Genomic DNA, 10,973 nt, shown 5'->3' on the forward strand with positions numbered 1-10,973 from the left:
AGCGTTATACAGTGTTTGTGGAGGTCTGAGGCGCTGCTGTGTCACCTGGCCTTCAGAAGGGGACCCCTGGAGTGCTGTGCCGCGTCTGCACCAGCCTGAGGCGCTGCTCAATCACCCGGCCTCGTGAAACTGGCCATCCAGGAGCATTGCGTTGTGACTGTGTGGGGCTGGGGCGCTGCCCCCGGCCTGCCTTCCCCGCATGGGGGCTCCAGGAGCACTCTCCCACGTTTGCCGAGGCGCTGAGGTACTGCGCTGTCCCCTCAACTCCCTGAAAGTGCCCCTTATCTCAGCGCAGGGTGGCATGTGCCCGTGGTCTGGCTGCTGGCTCTCTGGAGGTTACAGCCATCCTCATTTCTGTGGTGAAAGTGCTGTTGGGCAGTGCCAGGAGGCTGCTGAGGGAGCTGCTGTGGATGCCAAGCACACCAGCAACAGGATTCCTGCCTTCATCCAGGAAAACGACGCTGTGTTGCCTGTCATGGCTGGGCCAACCTCTACCTGTTTTACTGTTCCTCATGGCTGAGGCAGAGTGTGAGGTGTAGAGCACAGAACTGACTTCAGGCTTATGCCTGTCTTTTTGCCAGCCTCCAGCTAGTCACGAGATGAGCTACAGGCAATCTTCCTCGTTTTCTTTGCCAACCTCCAGCTATACCAACCACGCTATTTGGAGCTGTGGATGAGGACAAAAACTTTGCTCACAGTACTGCTACTGACTTTACATGGACGGCGTCCATACAGCGCTATGCTTCAGTTTTAAAGCGCTGAACAAAAGGCTGAAAACGTTTGACTTCAGGACCGCGCATTTGACCGAGTCGGATTAAAGGTATTTGTGGAAGTTTAATGTGATTAAATTTTTAATTGTCCAAATTGCTTTGTAAAAAGATGTGCCATTGATAAATGATTTACAGATTCAACGGTGTTTGGTGTAACAGTTTGCATAACAGTGATCTCTTATCAGTGAAGAAGCCCATCAACCCTGGAAGACACGTGGGTATGCTGTTCTGAGAGAGCTTGCAGAGAGCCCCGAGCACAATGCAGTGTTCATGGCATCGTTCCCTTTGGTGTTCTCTCTCATTCGTTGTGGTTTTGAGCCTGGTAAAAGAGGTGGAAAGGAAAGATGAATTTGGGCCCCCAATAATTGCAGTACATCGTTATCTGGTTTAAATAAGGCTGCTGAGCAACCTCTCAGCGGTAGGATTTGCTTCCCTAACTTTTACTGTTTAAAAGTCAGCAACATGATCTAAAATAAGCTGTGTCTCTGATCAGTAGAGGAACCTGCAGAGGGCATTTCAGAGGCACGCGTTAGGGTGAGATGAATTACCTTCTGGCTCTCCTCAGTCTGCAGGGGTTCAGGTGGCGTTGCAGACAGGTAAGTGAAGGAGGAGGGCTCACCTCCGGGGCGCCATGCTGAGACAGAAGATGGATGCCCCGACGCATGATGAAAAGCAGTAAGCACAGGTAGATGGCAGAATGCTGCAGGGACGAAGTGTGAGCTTCATATTAATTTCTTCCGTGGGAAGCAAGCACAACTGATGTTTAGTTGCTTTTGAAAGGTCTGGGAATAACAGTAGCAAAGCCAGGATACTCTTATTTCCAGCTCTCTTTCTCTGGAACAGTGTAGCTGAAGGATCTTCAGCCTGCAGCGTTTTGGTGTTCGTCTGCCGGTGTCACCAAAGGAATCCCTGGAAAGTTGAAACTGTGTGTCTTCTGAGCTTCCTGTGACTGGAGGGCCTGAGATGACATTAGGAGGTGGAAGGAAAGTTTAAACTGGCATGGTACTGAAGGCGTCTCATTTTGGTCACTGCTCTTAAGTTTTCCACATAGAAACTTTATTTCCCTGAAGTTGCAATGTGCATCTGCTGTTCTTCTGAGTGGGAAAGTACTTTTGCAAGGGGAAGGATTAAAATTACTTTGGGTTTTACAGTTTATTTGAATAAATTCCTCCAGCTCCCAGTTTGGCCAAGATGTACTTTTAAACGGCTGTGAATAGAACAATATATCTGGTGAGCATCTTTCCACAAAACTACACGACGCTGATTTCACAGGAAGCCCAGAGAAAACCGGCAGACAAATGAGTGCTGTTTCTCAAAGGACCAGTGAGGAATCCCTGCCGGTTTCTCTTGGTAGCTAATACTGAAATTGCTCAGATGAGCCTCTGTGTGTGTCGGTCATCAACAACATACTAGTAGAGAGACCCTAGGAAAGTAGAACTCTCTTATTAGTAGTTTATTACATTCATACAGGGAAGATAATACCAAAAAAGTAGGATTTAAAGGTTGAAGTGTGTCCTTGCTTAAGCAAAGTGGCCATCAGGAGTCTTGTCAGGAGTCAAAATTCTATGTGAAAGTGAATTAATGGTCTCAAGGTTATGTTTGTTTATTTTTTATTTTTTTTCCCAGTGTTAAGAAGGAAAAATAACCTTAGTTGTTTCATCTTAAACCAGTGTTGAAAACAGTTTATGGAAAAAAAGGCTCACCTTCTCCGGATCTTACGGGGATACCTTAAATTGATGTGGTTTTGAACTGAAATAAAAGTCTTGATGCAAGACTTCTTTCAGAGTTACATTCCAATGAATCTGATCCTGGTATAGAGAAAATATCCAAAATCTTGCTAAAATCAAATAAAGAGAGGAAGATGTTTAGAGTTTTAATAACTGCAATGAACAAATATATCTTCCCATATGGCTGCTAAAGAAGATACTGAATCTGGACATGTGGTTTATTAAAATATAAGAGATAAGAGAAATGGAGAAGATTATAGAAAACAGGCGTATATACATGAAACGTATTTGAAAAAAAGGGAAGTGATGTCAGTTAAATAACAGATCAAGAAGCCATGTAAGGAAGTTACAGATCTCAATATTATTTATTTGCATATGTATTTGTTGGTGAGACTGACTTTGTTAGGGCTTCGAAAGGAAAAGCTGCTGCGGGCTTCATGGTGAAGTCAGCCGGAGTGGTAGATGGCAGTTCAGTCTGAAAAGATTCACAATGCCTTTGTTTTGAGAAGTGGCTTACAAGGCTTTCTGCCTTGTTAAGGTTTGAAAAGTTTCTACCTGAATGACTTTTCGTGGTCAGATTCACACGGATGCAATTTTCCATGTACCAGTCAAGTGCCCCAGTGGTTGCACAACACTTATGTTTCACTTGATGCTGGATGGAACAGGAATGAAATCTCTTAGAAGCCTCTTTCTGGCCCTCAGTTTGGGGGGGAGAGGGAAGAATATAATCGATTGTCAGTTTACAAAAGTATGCTCGTCTTCAATTCATGTTTTCTTCTTATGGACTGAAAGTGTACTTTCTGGAAACGTAAGTGGGCTAAGCATGATCCAAGATATAACACTGAAAATTTGGATCTCGAAAGAATAGCTGTTCCCTTCTGTAGGGCATGTTGTCAGGTGTATGGACAGAAGTTCACCTTTCCTTTTCCTCCATGTTAGCACTCTCCAGGACAATGCGAGTGATTCAGTGCATATGACACACAGAGCCACGTAACTCCTCTGCATCCCTGCTCCCATCGCAGTGACATGCCTGCCTAGAGCTGTGACAAAAAGATGACAACGAATGTGGTATTATCCTGAAATCCGTATATACAGCCCTCTGCTGAGGAGACAGTTTTGGAATGTGAACTTTGTCCTTTAATCCAAACATAGCCAAAGTCTGTCTCTCCTTACCACATCTCAGCTGTCTTTTTGAGGGAAAATCATGATGTTTGTTACATGGACATTATGAATATCTGAGTACGGGGAAAAAAATATGAAATTTGTCATTTCTAGTGTGGATTGCCCAAAGAGTCATTTAACAGCCATGAAAAATGTGTCAGATATTTCCAAAGGCATTTAGGAGATGCTGATGCCCATTTGCTGTTAATGCTAATGAGAAGTGAGTGTCCAAATCACTTGGACGGGTTTGGGAAAGTCTCAGCTAGATTCATTTCTTCCTGGAGAAAATTACATCTGACAGGAGGCTTCTGATGCAGCGGGAGGAAGGGCATTGGAGGCCGCTATTTGAATTCATTGTATTTTGGTTCAGAAGCCTGCCAAGTGTGCGATAGATACAGATGCTGATATCCACACCTCTATTCTGCTGTCAGCTAATATAATATCCTTTATTTTTCTGCTTACTGCATATGCTGTTAAATTAGATAGACGTATTTGCAAGGTGAATGACAAGTGTAATTGGCTATAAATGCTCCGTTTAGAGAGATTGCAAACTATGTTTAAGTTACACCCAAATGCACCTGTACTTGAGATGCAAAGTCATTCAGCTCCCACAGCACCTTCGTTATAACCATACTTCATCCTCCCACACAAATAGATTCTGAAGAAAATAATTTCTCCCCAAATGTACATCTGCTGCAAATTATACCAGCATCATTACACATGCAAGTATAGTGAACACAAATCTCTTGTACTATACGTTGGAGCTGGTTGAAAGATGACACCTACTTTTGGAAAACAAAGGAAAGCTAGAATAAAAGCTTGGCAATTTTTTTGATTTGTTTCAAAGCGTTTACCAAATTCATTTGTCATGTGCATTTCCGCATGCTTGGAAAAGATTTTTTTCAAAATTTTTGTTGTAAATTACATTTTTAAAATCCTTGAGAGGGAGATTGAAAGCATGGCTGAAGTTTTCATTAATTGATCTTGTTAGGGAATAACTGTTGCTAAAACCTAGAGATCGTTTTGATACCATTCTTTGAGACATCTAAAATTAATTTCAGAAAAAACATGAACGTTTTCAAGAATGGATATAAAAATTCAAACTTTTTTGTCTTTTGAAAAAGTCTTTTTAAAAAAATCTGATAAAAAGGCTATTTTTGAATGCAAACAGCTTTTCAGTGAAACACTTTGACCAGCTCTCCTGCAAAGTAACACTTGTGACCAGAAAGAAAATGGTGCAGTTTAATCGGTGCCTACCTTTCATTGTCCCCGTCAGATCTGCGGTTGGTTGTGTTAAAAGCACATGCGTGCAAAGCATTGCTCATTATCTCAACAGCCAGGAATCTTGCAGGTTTCAAATTCCCAATTTCTCTTCTGTGTTTCTTCATTACACTAAGTGGGAGTTGTGCACCAATACAGAGCAGACAGGGCCAAGGCAGTTTTAACTTCACTTTGTGTTTCAGGTAGTCTGTGTTCTCTGCTTTAATACAAAGTAGTCCTGAGGCTGCTGCACACTTTCCCGTGTTCTTTCAAGCTTCATCTGTCAAATCTGTACTCAGCAGCTGGTCTGCATGGGTGTTGTACATTCAAAGAACAGAGAGTTAAATAAAAGAAACTCCTAAATAAATTAAGTATAGATCGTGGGCTGAGGTACGTCTGATTTGGAGATCTATCACTTTTAATCTCACTGTGATACCTGAGCAGTAATAACGACAGTGCTCCATTTTGTCCTGCCCAAGTAGGCTGTGAGGTGCCTTTAGCTGTACAAAGTATTAACACTCCTTAGGCTTTCCACAGCCAAGACCATCTTTGAGAAGGCAGATGGAAATTCAGGTTCAAGGTGTCTTCTGGAGACCCCAGCTCTTGTCCTGTCACGTTCAGCATGTGTACAAGTTGGGCTTTAACAGAGCCTCGGGTGCCACCTGCTAAGGAGGCATAGACAAACCTCTGCTTGGAGGGAAGTTCTGCTGTTTAATGTTACAGGGAACTTTTTTACTTTAGAGCCAAACTGAGTTATTTCTCTTTGCATCTCCTCCGAAGTAGTATGAAGTGTTACACGTTGCTGTGCTAAGGGCTGTATGTGTAATTAGTGACTTGTATGGCTCCCTAAAGCTGCGGTCTAAACCTTAATCCATCCTTTGCGCTGATCACCATGCCACATTTCTTAAAAGCATTTATGACCTGAAGACTGCAATTCTTAGAGCTGGTTCCACATTGAAACTGACTTTTATTAGGGAGACAGGATGTTAAAAAAATAATTTAAACTGATCCTCATTAGGATCTGGAGACATAAAAGTCTCTTGAGCCAGATTGTGACTTTCACTGCAGAGCTGTTTATGCAGCTGTTTATGCAGAGAATAGCTCACCAGGGATGAGTATTTGCTGCTGCTTTTGCTCCAAAGACCCCACACCTAGATTCCAGCCCTGGAACCAGGCGTTTGGGGTTCCTGTCTGAACAGCGTGCTCTCCTGAGGGTTGCGAAGTGCCTCGTTCCGCTCTCTGGAGAGCGGGTGGGTTGTCACAATTCCTCTGTCTCACCTGCAGCACCCTGGGGCACGAGAACAGCATAAAAACAAAGCCAAAGCAAATGTGAAATATCTGACCTATCTGTAAATGTTGCATTTGGGGCTATTTGTTTCTGCGTATCTTCAGAGCACGTGGTGGGGTGCTGGTTTATTCCTTCCTGGGCTATCTATCTGCTTTGCTCTCAATAAAATGCAACTGTTTTTTCTATCTTAAGGGCTCTGCAGATGACTTAAGATGAACTGAGGAGCTGCCATTTTCCTTCTGCATATCTGCAGCCAATAAGTACACGTTACCTTTGTTGCTACCAGCTCCTTCCCTGCCAGGCTGCTGCCCAGGGAGCTGGGCCCCAACCTGCACCAATGCACGGGGGCTAGGCTGTCCCAGGCAGAGGGGCTTTGCATCTCTGTGCTGAATTCATGAGGTTCTTGCTGGCCCCTTTCTGCAGCCAGTTGTAGGCCCTCAGTAAAGTTCAGGTTGTCCTGTCCATCTGGTTTCTCCGCTCATTCCTTCCTGGCTCCCGATTTTTGCCATTCATCATCCCAGACCTGGGATCTCATTGAAATAAACGTGCATGAGTGAAAACACCTGTGCATTGAAGCAAGTACATTTCGAACAACATTAAAAAAAGCTTTTCCATCTTGCTTATCATCTGTTGTTAGTATTTTGGAGAAAGCCAGCCTGCTTGCAGTTACACCATTACCTTTACATGCAAGGTCATGTTAACTGTTTGAGCAGATGCTGACAGTGTTAGAAACACCCACCTGCTGCAGATGAAACCCAATTAACTGGCCTCATGCTGTTATAAAAACCCCAGGCAACAGCTCTTCTGGTTCTTTGCCTGGGGAGAGAGATGTGTGGGCTGTGTTCAGGCTCAGAGCTAGGAGTTTTACTCTCATATGTCTTTCTGAAGACTCCTTCCTCTTGTGATAGGAGATGTAGTGCTGAATAGCAGTGTTAGGGAATGTTGCCTGTCTGATAAGGGAATTTTCTTTAAACCAGGTCTAATTGTCTTATCTAGATCTGTGTCTTTTCCTCCTTAATTTCAGGGATATTTTTAGACTAGTCCATTAGTCTGTGATATGACAGGACCTCTTAAAGCTCTGGGAAGCTCAGCTTGTAGAGTCTAAAAGGGAAGGGGATTTGCCTTGGAAGGAGGCTGGCAGCTATTCCTAAGGTGTTTAAAGGTGTTTAGATCTAATCCATACTAATGAGATAGCTTCTTATCTAACTGAACTGCAACGTTTCCTAACTGCTTTCTACCTTCTTTTGAAAACCTATGTATTAAATTGCTATGAGACAATAGTTTCTAAAATGCATTCTCCTAACCTTAGTTTCTTTACTAAATTGAATGAATCTACTGAAGTGTCTCTTAGAAACAAATCTTTTTTAAACCTGCACTCTATTCTTCTTAACCTCTTTGCCCTAAACAATTTCTGAGACAAGATGAATACCAGCCTGTGAAGATCGTAGCTACATATATTCTACTTAAGCATTCACTTGGCTGATAGCCTGGAATAAGTCACTTTTGAGGGTTAAACAACTTCTGGGGCTATAGATGAGACTTCATTATGCAATGTGTGTGTAGAGTTATTACTGTAAGCCAGTCGCTGAGGTATGGTTGCAGTGTTCACTACATAAAAAGCCCAGGCACTGAAACCTCCTACCTGAAATTTGAAACAAGTGGGTTAACCTCTCTCTCATGGGAACCTTCCATAACTTGTCCTATTTTTCTCATTTAGGGTTCTACCTGCTTGCTGCTAGAAAATGTAGAAAAAGAAGGTTTCCATTCCTTGTAAGGATTATGTCCTTGCTTTGAGATGCTTTGAATTACTAATACTAGCTTAAATATGACGTGGGCTAATATCACTGCTGAGAATCAGACCAAGACTGACAAAACTTTGAAATCAGAGGCTTCCAGTGTGAATCTCAGATATCCCCAAAGCACTCGAGCACTGAAAGTTGTTATGCCTAAACAAATAGGGTGAATGATCCTGCCTCTGGAGTTCAGTGAGGTAAAACCAGGATGGCTGTTTTGCTAGAAGTGTGTTGCTCAGAATGAAGCTTTGCTTGGATTCTTCTAAACAGCTAAAGCCTGTTAGGGTCTGTCAGCAAAGGCTTATTTGACAAGGGCTGAGAAATAATAGGACCAGGAAAATGAACCAAAATCAGAATTAAATAATCTTACTAGTTTCATTGCTGATAGAAAGTTACCTACAAAAGCAGATAAGAGGGAGTTTCTAGCTAGATTTATTCTCAAATGGGACTGGAAGAGAAACTTGAATCGGTTTGGACTTGCATAGCAGGGGGGAATTTTGTCATGTTCAAAGAAGCGCCAAAATATTAAAGGTTCCAAATTTTCATGCTGCAACTTCTAACATCAGTGTCCTAGAAAAATCACTAAACCAAGTAGCTGCTTTTTGGGCCTGTCTGAAATGCTTAGGTCTACAGGCTGAATTTTGAAATCCCAGTGAAATGCATAAAGTCATCTTAGATTAAGAGTTCAACTCACCTTTACTGCATGCTTAGTGTCAGATGGGATGAGTAGTGACATGCTTTGGATCACTTTTCCCATACAACAAGTAGCACATATATCTGTTTGAAATTCAGAGTGGAATAGGATACTCAGCTTCATCCTCAGCTTTTTTAGCTGAGCCTTGCTCTGACTTGCTGTATTTTCATGTGAGCCGTGTACCTCTTCCTGAATTAGTGTGAATTCTGAGTGGATATTCAAATGGGTGGGATTGCTGCGTCCTGGGCTTGCTGTCAAATACCCACATCCTTATGGGGAACCCATGTTGTAGCTAATGTGATGGGACAGTCCTTCGTCCTCTGCATGCAGAATGAGCACCTAAAAGTCACCGACCCAGTGCTTCCGAACGATGCTGAATTCTCTTAGGGTTGATGCCATGAAGCAGTATATTACTACTCTCCTCTCAGGGCTTCGCTCATAAACATGTTTAACCTTCTATGTAATGGAAATGGATGCTTAATTCAGTGAATGGTTGCTCCCTTTCTGCATGTAAATAGTGAACTGGAGGGTGCTGACAGGACCCTCTAAAGGGATCGTGTAATGTAGAGAGATCTGTTCAATACAAATGCTCCCCCAGCCACTTCCTACAGATTAAGTGGCTGCCGGTGCTGTGCTGTGCACTGGAATTGTCAAGGCGTTCTGTTCCCCAGCCTTTAGAATGGGATCATGCTGTAAGTCTTGCTTAGCCTGCACTTGCTTCAGAATAAAAACCTTGTTGACAAACATGTCCTTAACTCTTTCAGGACACCAGTACGGAGGTTGCTAGTTACTTTCTAACCTGCCCCTGGAGTTGCTGCATAACTTAAATCACCAAGTTATTCTTGCAAACAGTTCTTCCATTTCATTTTAATACTTCAAAGAGTTACTGGACCTCATAATATTGATCTATTCACTTCCTATCCTTTTATAGCTGCCTGTATAATTTCTGATCTTTAAATCTGACAACTATATCCCCAAGATGACTGTTCTTAATGTTTAAATGATTGCTACCTTCCATCAAAAGATCTAGCATTAAAACAGGAAATACAGTGCAAAAGCAATAAAACAGTATGTCTATGGATTAATTTCAGTCTACCCTTTAAGTATAAAAACAAATGTGGGAAATATAGCTTGATTTTTAGGCAAAACTGGATCAAAGTTCTCTAAGCACTAACGAGAAATCACCTGAAATAGTGCCTACTGCAAATAAAAGTGTCCAAATTTCATGCATTTCATGTATATGAAACTGCATAGGAAAGGTTATATCAGGTAACTATATGTAGATATCACAAAGGCATACAGGATTATGAGACTGCTAGAAACAGCAATTAATGTACTAGGGCTTTCAGTAATGCCATTTCCTCTCTGTTGAGCAACACAGTTCTTAAACTTTCTTTTTTCTTTTTAGTAGATCTCTGTTTTCATGCTAAAGCCCTGTGTATAATTTTGGGGCATAACTTCTTATGAATGCCACAAAAATTCCCCGCTGCTCCCCTTCCTGTTCTTTAGACCACTGAAGAAACTACTAATGCAATTTTAATTTATAGCTCTACCTTTTCCTCAAGCTCTGGGACAAAGATTCCCTAAAGTGCTTTAGAACAGAGGTCAGACTGCATTTTGAAAAACAGCTGTGAGAAGTCTCTGGTCTCTAATATAAACCCTAAGTTATCCAGCTCTGCAGTCTAATCAAGCTTGGAAGCTGCTGATTTCTAAGAGGGTAACTGCGCATGCAGCAGCCCTGTAGATCATGTCACATCTTCGTGAGGCAGTTAGATGCTATGGCAGGCCAAGTTTCCAGTTTTCCCTCTATTCCTCTTCCTTCCTTTACGTCTGGGGCTGTCCCTCAGGCGATAGGAGGCTTCTTGAACAACCAATACCAACTGCACCCACGTAGGATGATAATTAGCTTCACCGCCAGTGCCGCAGTCCACACTGAAGCGCTTATAGCCTCTCTCTAGATCTATTAAGAGCTGCAGCCTTGCTGAACATGCTTCCCAGAGCCTCCGACTTTCGGTTTGACATGTTTGTCCATTTCTTTATTAGCACACGGAGCAGGGAAGCCGTTATCCAGCTTGGTCTGTTTGCTCTGGCTTTCTAGAGCAAACGTCAAGTGACTGAGCCATCTATCTTCTGAGGGGAAAGCAAGCACGGAAGTCAAATCTAGCAGTTTTTGAATCTGGGCAACCTGAAGAGTATGAGCTTCTGGATTTCTGGGCTGTGAGGCAGATCCTGTTTAACAGCTTCCTCACTTACCTGACAGTCAAGTCTCTAGATAAGTGG

This window comes from Cygnus olor, chromosome 20 (assembly GCF_009769625.2).
Source record: "Cygnus olor isolate bCygOlo1 chromosome 20, bCygOlo1.pri.v2, whole genome shotgun sequence".
NCBI classification, from domain to species: domain Eukaryota; kingdom Metazoa; phylum Chordata; class Aves; order Anseriformes; family Anatidae; genus Cygnus; species Cygnus olor.